The following is a 7,826-nucleotide window of genomic DNA, read 5'->3' as shown; positions in this document are numbered from 1 at the left end:
GGCTGATTTCTTGTCCTGTGATAAAAAGCCTTCTGTTTCCATCGCCAAAGCTTTCAGGGGAGCATTTGCAACCGGTTGGCATCATTTTTGAGTGAACTTCCAAAAGTCAGATTTTTGCTGAAATTGTGACCCCGGGGCTTAGAGATTTTTTCAAAAAAATATTTTCTGCCGGTTAAGTTTTTGAGGGCTGATTTCTTGTCCTGTGATAAAAAGCCTTCTGTTTCCATCGCCAAAGCTTTCAGGGGAGCATTTGCAACCAGTTGGCACCGTTTTTGGGTGAACTGCCAAAAGTCAGATTTTTGCTTAAATTGTGACCCCGGGGCTTAGGGATTTTTTCAAAAAAATATTTTCTGCCGGTTAAGTTTTTGAGGGCTGATTTCTTGTCCTGTGATAAAAAGCCTTCTGTTTCCATCGCCAAAGCTTTCAGGGGAGCATTTGCAACCAGTTGGCACCATTTTTGACTGAACTGCCAAAAGTCAGATTTTTGCTTAAATTTTGACCCAGGGGCTTAGGGATTTTTTCAAAAAAATATTTTTTGCCGGTTAAGTTTTTGAGGTCTGATTTCTTGTCCTGTGATAAAAAGCCTTCTGTTTCGAGTGCCAAACCTTTCAGGGGAGCATTTGCAACCAGTTGGCACCATTTTTGACTGAACTGCCAAAAGTCAGATTTTTGTTGAAATTGTGACCCCGGGGCTTAGAGATTTTTTCAAAAAAATATTTTTTGCCGGTTAAGTTTTTGAGGGCTGATTTCTTGTCCTGTGATAAAAAGCCTTCTGTTACAGGTGCCAAACCTTTCAGAGGAGCATTTGCAACCGGTTGGCACCGTTTTTGAGTGAACTGCCAAAAATCAGATTTTTGCTTAAATTGTGACCCCGGGGCTTAGGGATTTTTTCAAAAAAATATTTTCTGTCGGTTAAGTTTTTGAGGGCTGATTTCTTGTCCTGTGATAAAAAGCCTTCTGTTTCGAGTGCCAAACCTTTCAGGGGAGCATTTGCAACCAGTTGGCACCATTTTTGACTGAACTGCCAAAAGTCAGATTTTTGTTGAAATTGTGACCCCGGGGCTTAGAGATTTTTTCAAAAAAATATTTTCTGCCGGTTAAGTTTTTGAGGGCTGATTTCTTGTCCTGTGATAAAAAGCCTTCTGTTTCCATCGCCAAAGCTTTCAGGAGAGCATTTTCAAGCTTTTAGCAACATTTTTGAGTGAATTGCCAAAAGTCAGATTTTTTCTGAAATTGTGACCCCGGGGCTTAGGGATTTTTTCAAAAAAATATTTTCTGCCGGTTAAGTTTTTGAGGGCTGATTTCTTGTCCTGTGATAAAAAGCCTTCTGCTACGGGTGCCAAACTTTTCAGAGGAGCATTTGCAACCGGTTGGCACCATTTTTGAGTGAACTGCCAAAAGTCAGATTTTTGCTGAATTTGTGACCCCGGGGCTTAGGGATTTTTTCAAAAAAATATTTTCTGCCGGTTAAGTTTTTGAGGGCTGATTTCTTGTCCTGTGATAAAAAGCCTTCTGTTTCCATCGCCAAAGCTTTCAGGGGAGCATTTGCAACCGGTTGGCATCATTTTTGAGTGAACTTCCAAAAGTCAGATTTTTGCTGAAATTGTGACCCCGGGGCTTAGAGATTTTTTCAAAAAAATATTTTCTGCCGGTTAAGTTTTTGAGGGCTGATTTCTTGTCCTGTGATAAAAAGCCTTCTGTTTCCATCGCCAAAGCTTTCAGGGGAGCATTTGCAACCAGTTGGCACCGTTTTTGAGTGAACTGCCAAAAGTCAGATTTTTGCTTAAATTGTGACCCCGGGGCTTAGGGATTTTTTCAAAAAAATATTTTCTGTTGGTTAAGTTTTTGAGGGCTGATTTCTTGTCCTGTGATAAAAAGCCTTCTGTTTCGAGTGCCAAACCTTTCAGGGGAGCATTTGCAACCAGTTGGCACCATTTTTGACTGAACTGCCAAAAGTCAGATTTTTGTTGAAATTGTGACCCCGGGGCTTAGAGATTTTTTCAAAAAAATATTTTCTGCCGGTTAAGTTTTTGAGGGCTGATTTCTTGTCCTGTGATAAAAAGCCTTCTGTTTCCATCGCCAAAGCTTTCAGGAGAGCATTTTCAAGCTTTTAGCAACATTTTTGAGTGAATTGCCAAAAGTCAGATTTTTTCTGAAATTGTGACCCCGGGGCTTAGGGATTTTTTCAAAAAAATATTTTCTGCCGGTTAAGTTTTTGAGGGCTGATTTCTTGTCCTGTGATAAAAAGCCTTCTGCTACGGGTGCCAAACTTTTCAGAGGAGCATTTGCAACCGGTTGGCACCATTTTTGAGTGAACTGCCAAAAGTCAGATTTTTGCTGAATTTGTGACCCCGGGGCTTAGGGATTTTTTCAAAAAAATATTTTCTGCCGGTTAAGTTTTTGAGGGCTGATTTCTTGTCCTGTGATAAAAAGCCTTCTGTTTCCATCGCCAAAGCTTTCAGGGGAGCATTTGCAACCGGTTGGCATCATTTTTGAGTGAACTTCCAAAAGTCAGATTTTTGCTGAAATTGTGACCCCGGGGCTTAGAGATTTTTTCAAAAAAATATTTTCTGCCGGTTAAGTTTTTGAGGGCTGATTTCTTGTCCTGTGATAAAAAGCCTTCTGTTTCCATCGCCAAAGCTTTCAGGGGAGCATTTGCAACCAGTTGGCACCATTTTTGACTGAACTGCCAAAAGTCAGATTTTTGCTTAAATTTTGACCCAGGGGCTTAGGGATTTTTTCAAAAAAATATTTTTTGCCGGTTAAGTTTTTGAGGTCTGATTTCTTGTCCTGTGATAAAAAGCCTTCTGTTTCGAGTGCCAAACCTTTCAGGGGAGCATTTGCAACCAGTTGGCACCATTTTTGACTGAACTGCCAAAAGTCAGATTTTTGTTGAAATTGTGACCCCGGGGCTTAGAGATTTTTTCAAAAAAAATATTTTTTGCCGGTTAAGTTTTTGAGGGCTGATTTCTTGTCCTGTGATAAAAAGCCTTCTGTTACAGGTGCCAAACCTTTCAGAGGAGCATTTGCAACCGGTTGGCACCGTTTTTGAGTGAACTGCCAAAAGTCAGATTTTTGCTTAAATTGTGACCCCGGGGCTTAGGGATTTTTTCAAAAAAATATTTTCTGCCGGTTAAGTTTTTGAGGGCTGATTTCTTGTCCTGTGATAAAAAGCCTTCTGCTACGGGTGCCAAACTTTTCAGAGGAGCATTTGCAACCGGTTGGCACCATTTTTGAGTGAACTGCCAAAAGTCAGATTTTTGCTGAATTTGTGACCCCGGGGCTTAGGGATTTTTTCAAAAAAATATTTTCTGCCGGTTAAGTTTTTGAGGGCTGATTTCTTGTCCTGTGATAAAAAGCCTTCTGTTTCCATCGCCAAAGCTTTCAGGGGAGCATTTGCAACCAGTTGGCAACATTTTTGAGTGAACTGCCAAAAGTCAGATTTTTGCTGAAATTGTGACCCCGGGGCTTAGGGATTTTTTCAAAAAAATATTTTCTGCCGGTTAAGTTTTTGAGGGCTAATTTCTTGTCCTGTGATAAAAAGCCTTCGGTTACGGGTGCCAAACCTTTCAGAGGAGCATTTGCAACCGGTTGGCACCGTTTTTGAGTGAACTGCCAAAAGTCAGATTTTTGCTGAAATTGTGACCCCGGGGCTTAGGGATTTTTTCAAAAAAATATTTTCTGCCGGTTAAGTTTTTGGGGGCTGATTTCTTGTCCTGTGATAAAAAGCCTTCTGTTTCCATCGCCAAAGCTTTCAAGGGAGCATTTGCAACCAGTTGGCACCATTTTTGACTGAACTGCCAAAAGTCAGATTTTTGCTGAAATTGTGACCCCGGGGCTTAGAGATTTTTTCAAAAAAATATTTTCTGCCGGTTAAGTTTTTGAGGGCTGATTTCTTGTCCTGTGATAAAAAGCCTTCTGTTTCCATCGCCAAAGCTTTCAGGGGAGCATTTGCAACCGGTTGGCATCATTTTTGAGTGAACTTCCAAAAGTCAGATTTTTGCTGAAATTGTGACCCCGGGGCTTAGAGATTTTTTCAAAAAAATATTTTCTGCCGGTTAAGTTTTTGAGGGCTGATTTCTTGTCCTGTGATAAAAAGCCTTCTGTTTCCATCGCCAAAGCTTTCAGGGGAGCATTTGCAACCAGTTGGCACCGTTTTTGGGTGAACTGCCAAAAGTCAGATTTTTGCTTAAATTGTGACCCCGGGGCTTAGGGATTTTTTCAAAAAAATATTTTCTGCCGGTTAAGTTTTTGAGGGCTGATTTCTTGTCCTGTGATAAAAAGCCTTCTGTTTCCATCGCCAGACCTTTCAGGAGAGCATTTTCAAGCTTTTAGCAACATTTTTGAGTGAATTGCCAAAAGTCAGATTTTTTCTGAAATTGTGACCCCGGGGCTTAGGGATTTTTTCAAAAAAATATTTTCTGCCGGTTAAGTTTTTGAGGGCTGATTTCTTGTCCTGTGATAAAAAGCCTTCTGTTTCCATCGCCAAAGCTTTCAGGGGAGCATTTGCAACCGGTTGGCATCATTTTTGAGTGAACTTCCAAAAGTCAGATTTTTGCTGAAATTGTGACCCCGGGGCTTAGAGATTTTTTCAAAAAAATATTTTCTGCCGGTTAAGTTTTTGAGGGCTGATTTCTTGTCCTGTGATAAAAAGCCTTCTGTTTCCATCGCCAAAGCTTTCAGGGGAGCATTTGCAACCAGTTGGCACCATTTTTGACTGAACTGCCAAAAGTCAGATTTTTGCTTAAATTTTGACCCAGGGGCTTAGGGATTTTTTCAAAAAAATATTTTTTCCCGGTTAAGTTTTTGAGGTCTGATTTCTTGTCCTGTGATAAAAAGCCTTCTGTTTCGAGTGCCAAACCTTTCAGGGGAGCATTTGCAACCAGTTGGCACCATTTTTGACTGAACTGCCAAAAGTCAGATTTTTGTTGAAATTGTGACCCCGGGGCTTAGAGATTTTTTCAAAAAAATATTTTTTGCCGGTTAAGTTTTTGAGGGCTGATTTCTTGTCCTGTGATAAAAAGCCTTCTGTTACAGGTGCCAAACCTTTCAGAGGAGCATTTGCAACCGGTTGGCACCGTTTTTGAGTGAACTGCCAAAAGTCAGATTTTTGCTTAAATTGTGACCCCGGGGCTTAGGGATTTTTTCAAAAAAATATTTTCTGTCGGTTAAGTTTTTGAGGGCTGATTTCTTGTCCTGTGATAAAAAGCCTTCTGTTTCGAGTGCCAAACCTTTCAGGGGAGCATTTGCAACCAGTTGGCACCATTTTTGACTGAACTGCCAAAAGTCAGATTTTTGTTGAAATTGTGACCCCGGGGCTTAGAGATTTTTTCAAAAAAATATTTTCTGCCGGTTAAGTTTTTGAGGGCTGATTTCTTGTCCTGTGATAAAAAGCCTTCTGTTTCCATCGCCAAAGCTTTCAGGAGAGCATTTTCAAGCTTTTAGCAACATTTTTGAGTGAATTGCCAAAAGTCAGATTTTTTCTGAAATTGTGACCCCGGGGCTTAGGGATTTTTTCAAAAAAATATTTTCTGCCGGTTAAGTTTTTGAGGGCTGATTTCTTGTCCTGTGATAAAAAGCCTTCTACTACGGGTGCCAAACCTTTCAGAGGAGCATTTGCAACCGGTTGGCACCATTTTTGAGTGAACTGCCAAAAGTCAGATTTTTGCTGAATTTGTGACCCCGGGGCTTAGGGATTTTTTCAAAAAAATATTTTCTGCCGGTTAAGTTTTTGAGGGCTGATTTCTTGTCCTGTGATAAAAAGCCTTCTGTTTCCATCGCCAAAGCTTTCAGGGGAGCATTTGCAACCAGTTGGCAACATTTTTGAGTGAACTGCCAAAAGTCAGATTTTTGCTGAAATTGTGACCCCGGGGCTTAGGGATTTTTTCAAAAAAATATTTTCTGCCGGTTAAGTTTTTGAGGGCTGATTTCTTGTCCTGTGATAAAAAGCCTTCTGTTTCGAGTGCCAAACCTTTCAGGGGAGCATTTGCAACCAGTTGGCACCATTTTTGACTGAACTGCCAAAAGTCAGATTTTTGCTGAAATTGTGACCCCGGGGCTTAGAGATTTTTTCAAAAAAATATTTTCTGCCGGTTAAGTTTTTGAGGGCTGATTTCTTGTCCTGTGATAAAAAGCCTTCTGTTTCCATCGCCAAAGCTTTCAAGGGAGCATTTGCAACCAGTTGGCACCATTTTTGACTGAACTGCCAAAAGTCAGATTTTTGCTGAAATTGTGACCCCGGGGCTTAGAGATTTTTTTAAAAAAATATTTTCTGCCGGTTAAGTTTTTGAGGGCTGATTTCTTGTCCTGTGATAAAAAGCCTTCTGTTTCCATCGCCAAAGCTTTCAGGGGAGCATTTGCAACCGGTTGGCATCATTTTTGAGTGAACTTCCAAAAGTCAGATTTTTGCTGAAATTGTGACCCCGGGGCTTAGAGATTTTTTCAAAAAAATATTTTCTGCCGGTTAAGTTTTTGAGGGCTGATTTCTTGTCCTGTGATAAAAAGCCTTCTGTTTCCATCGCCAAAGCTTTCAGGGGAGCATTTGCAACCAGTTGGCACCATTTTTGACTGAACTGCCAAAAGTCAGATTTTTGCTTAAATTGTGACCCAGGGGCTTAGAGATTTTTTCAAAAAAATATTTTCTGCCGGTTAAGTTTTTGAGGGCTGATTTCTTGTCCTGTGATAAAAAGCCTTCTGTTTCGAGTGCCAAACCTTTCAGGGGAGCATTTGCAACCGGTTGGCACCGTTTTTGAGTGAACTGCCAAAAGTCAGATTTTTGCTTAAATTGTGACCCCAGGGCTTAGGGATTTTTTCAAAAAAATATTTTCTGCCGGTTAAGTTTTTGAGGGCTGATTTCTTGTCCTGTGATAAAAAGCCTTCTGTTTCCATCGCCAGACCTTTCAGGAGAGCATTTTCAAGCTTTTAGCAACATTTTTGAGTGAATTGCCAAAAGTCAGATTTTTTCTGAAATTGTGACCCCGGGGCTTAGGGATTTTTTCAAAAAAATATTTTCTGCTGGTTAAGTTTTTGAGGGCTGATTTCTTGTCCTGTGATAAAAAGCCTCCTGCTACGGGTGCCAAACTTTTCAGAGGAGCATTTGCAACCGGTTGGCACCGTTTTTAAGTGAACTGCCAAAAGTCAGATTTTTGCTGAATTTGTGACCCCGGGGCTTAGGGATTTTTTCAAAAAAATATTTTCTGCCGGTTAAGTTTTTGAGGGCTGATTTCTTGTCCTGTGATAAAAAGCCTTCTGTTTCCATCGCCAAAGCTTTCAGGGGAGCATTTGCAACCAGTTGGCAACATTTTTGAGTGAACTGCCAAAAGTCAGATTTTTGCTGAAATTGTGACCCCGGGGCTTAGGGATTTTTTCAAAAAAATATTTTCTGCCGGTTAAGTTTTTGAGGGCTAATTTCTTGTCCTGTGATAAAAAGCCTTCTGTTACGGGTGCCAAACCTTTCAGAGGAGCATTTGCAACCGGTTGGCACCGTTTTTGAGTGAACTGCCAAAAGTCAGATTTTTGCTGAAATTGTGACCCCGGGGCTTAGGGATTTTTTCAAAAAAATATTTTCTGCCGGTTAAGTTTTTGGGGGCTGATTTCTTGTCCTGTGATAAAAAGCCTTCTGTTTCCATCGCCAAAGCTTTCAAGGGAGCATTTGCAACCAGTTGGCACCATTTTTGACTGAACTGCCAAAAGTCAGATTTTTTCTGAAATTGTGACCCCGGGGCTTAGAGATTTTTTCAAAAAAATATTTTCTGCCGGTTAAGTTTTTGAGGGCTGATTTGTTGTCCTGTGATAAAAAGCCTTCTGTTTCCATCGCCAGACCTTTC

The sequence above is a fragment of the Podarcis liolepis genome (assembly GCF_965112155.1).
Source record: "Podarcis liolepis genome assembly, chromosome: 13".
NCBI lineage: Eukaryota > Metazoa > Chordata > Lepidosauria > Squamata > Lacertidae > Podarcis > Podarcis liolepis.
This window is presented reverse-complemented; position numbering follows the sequence as displayed.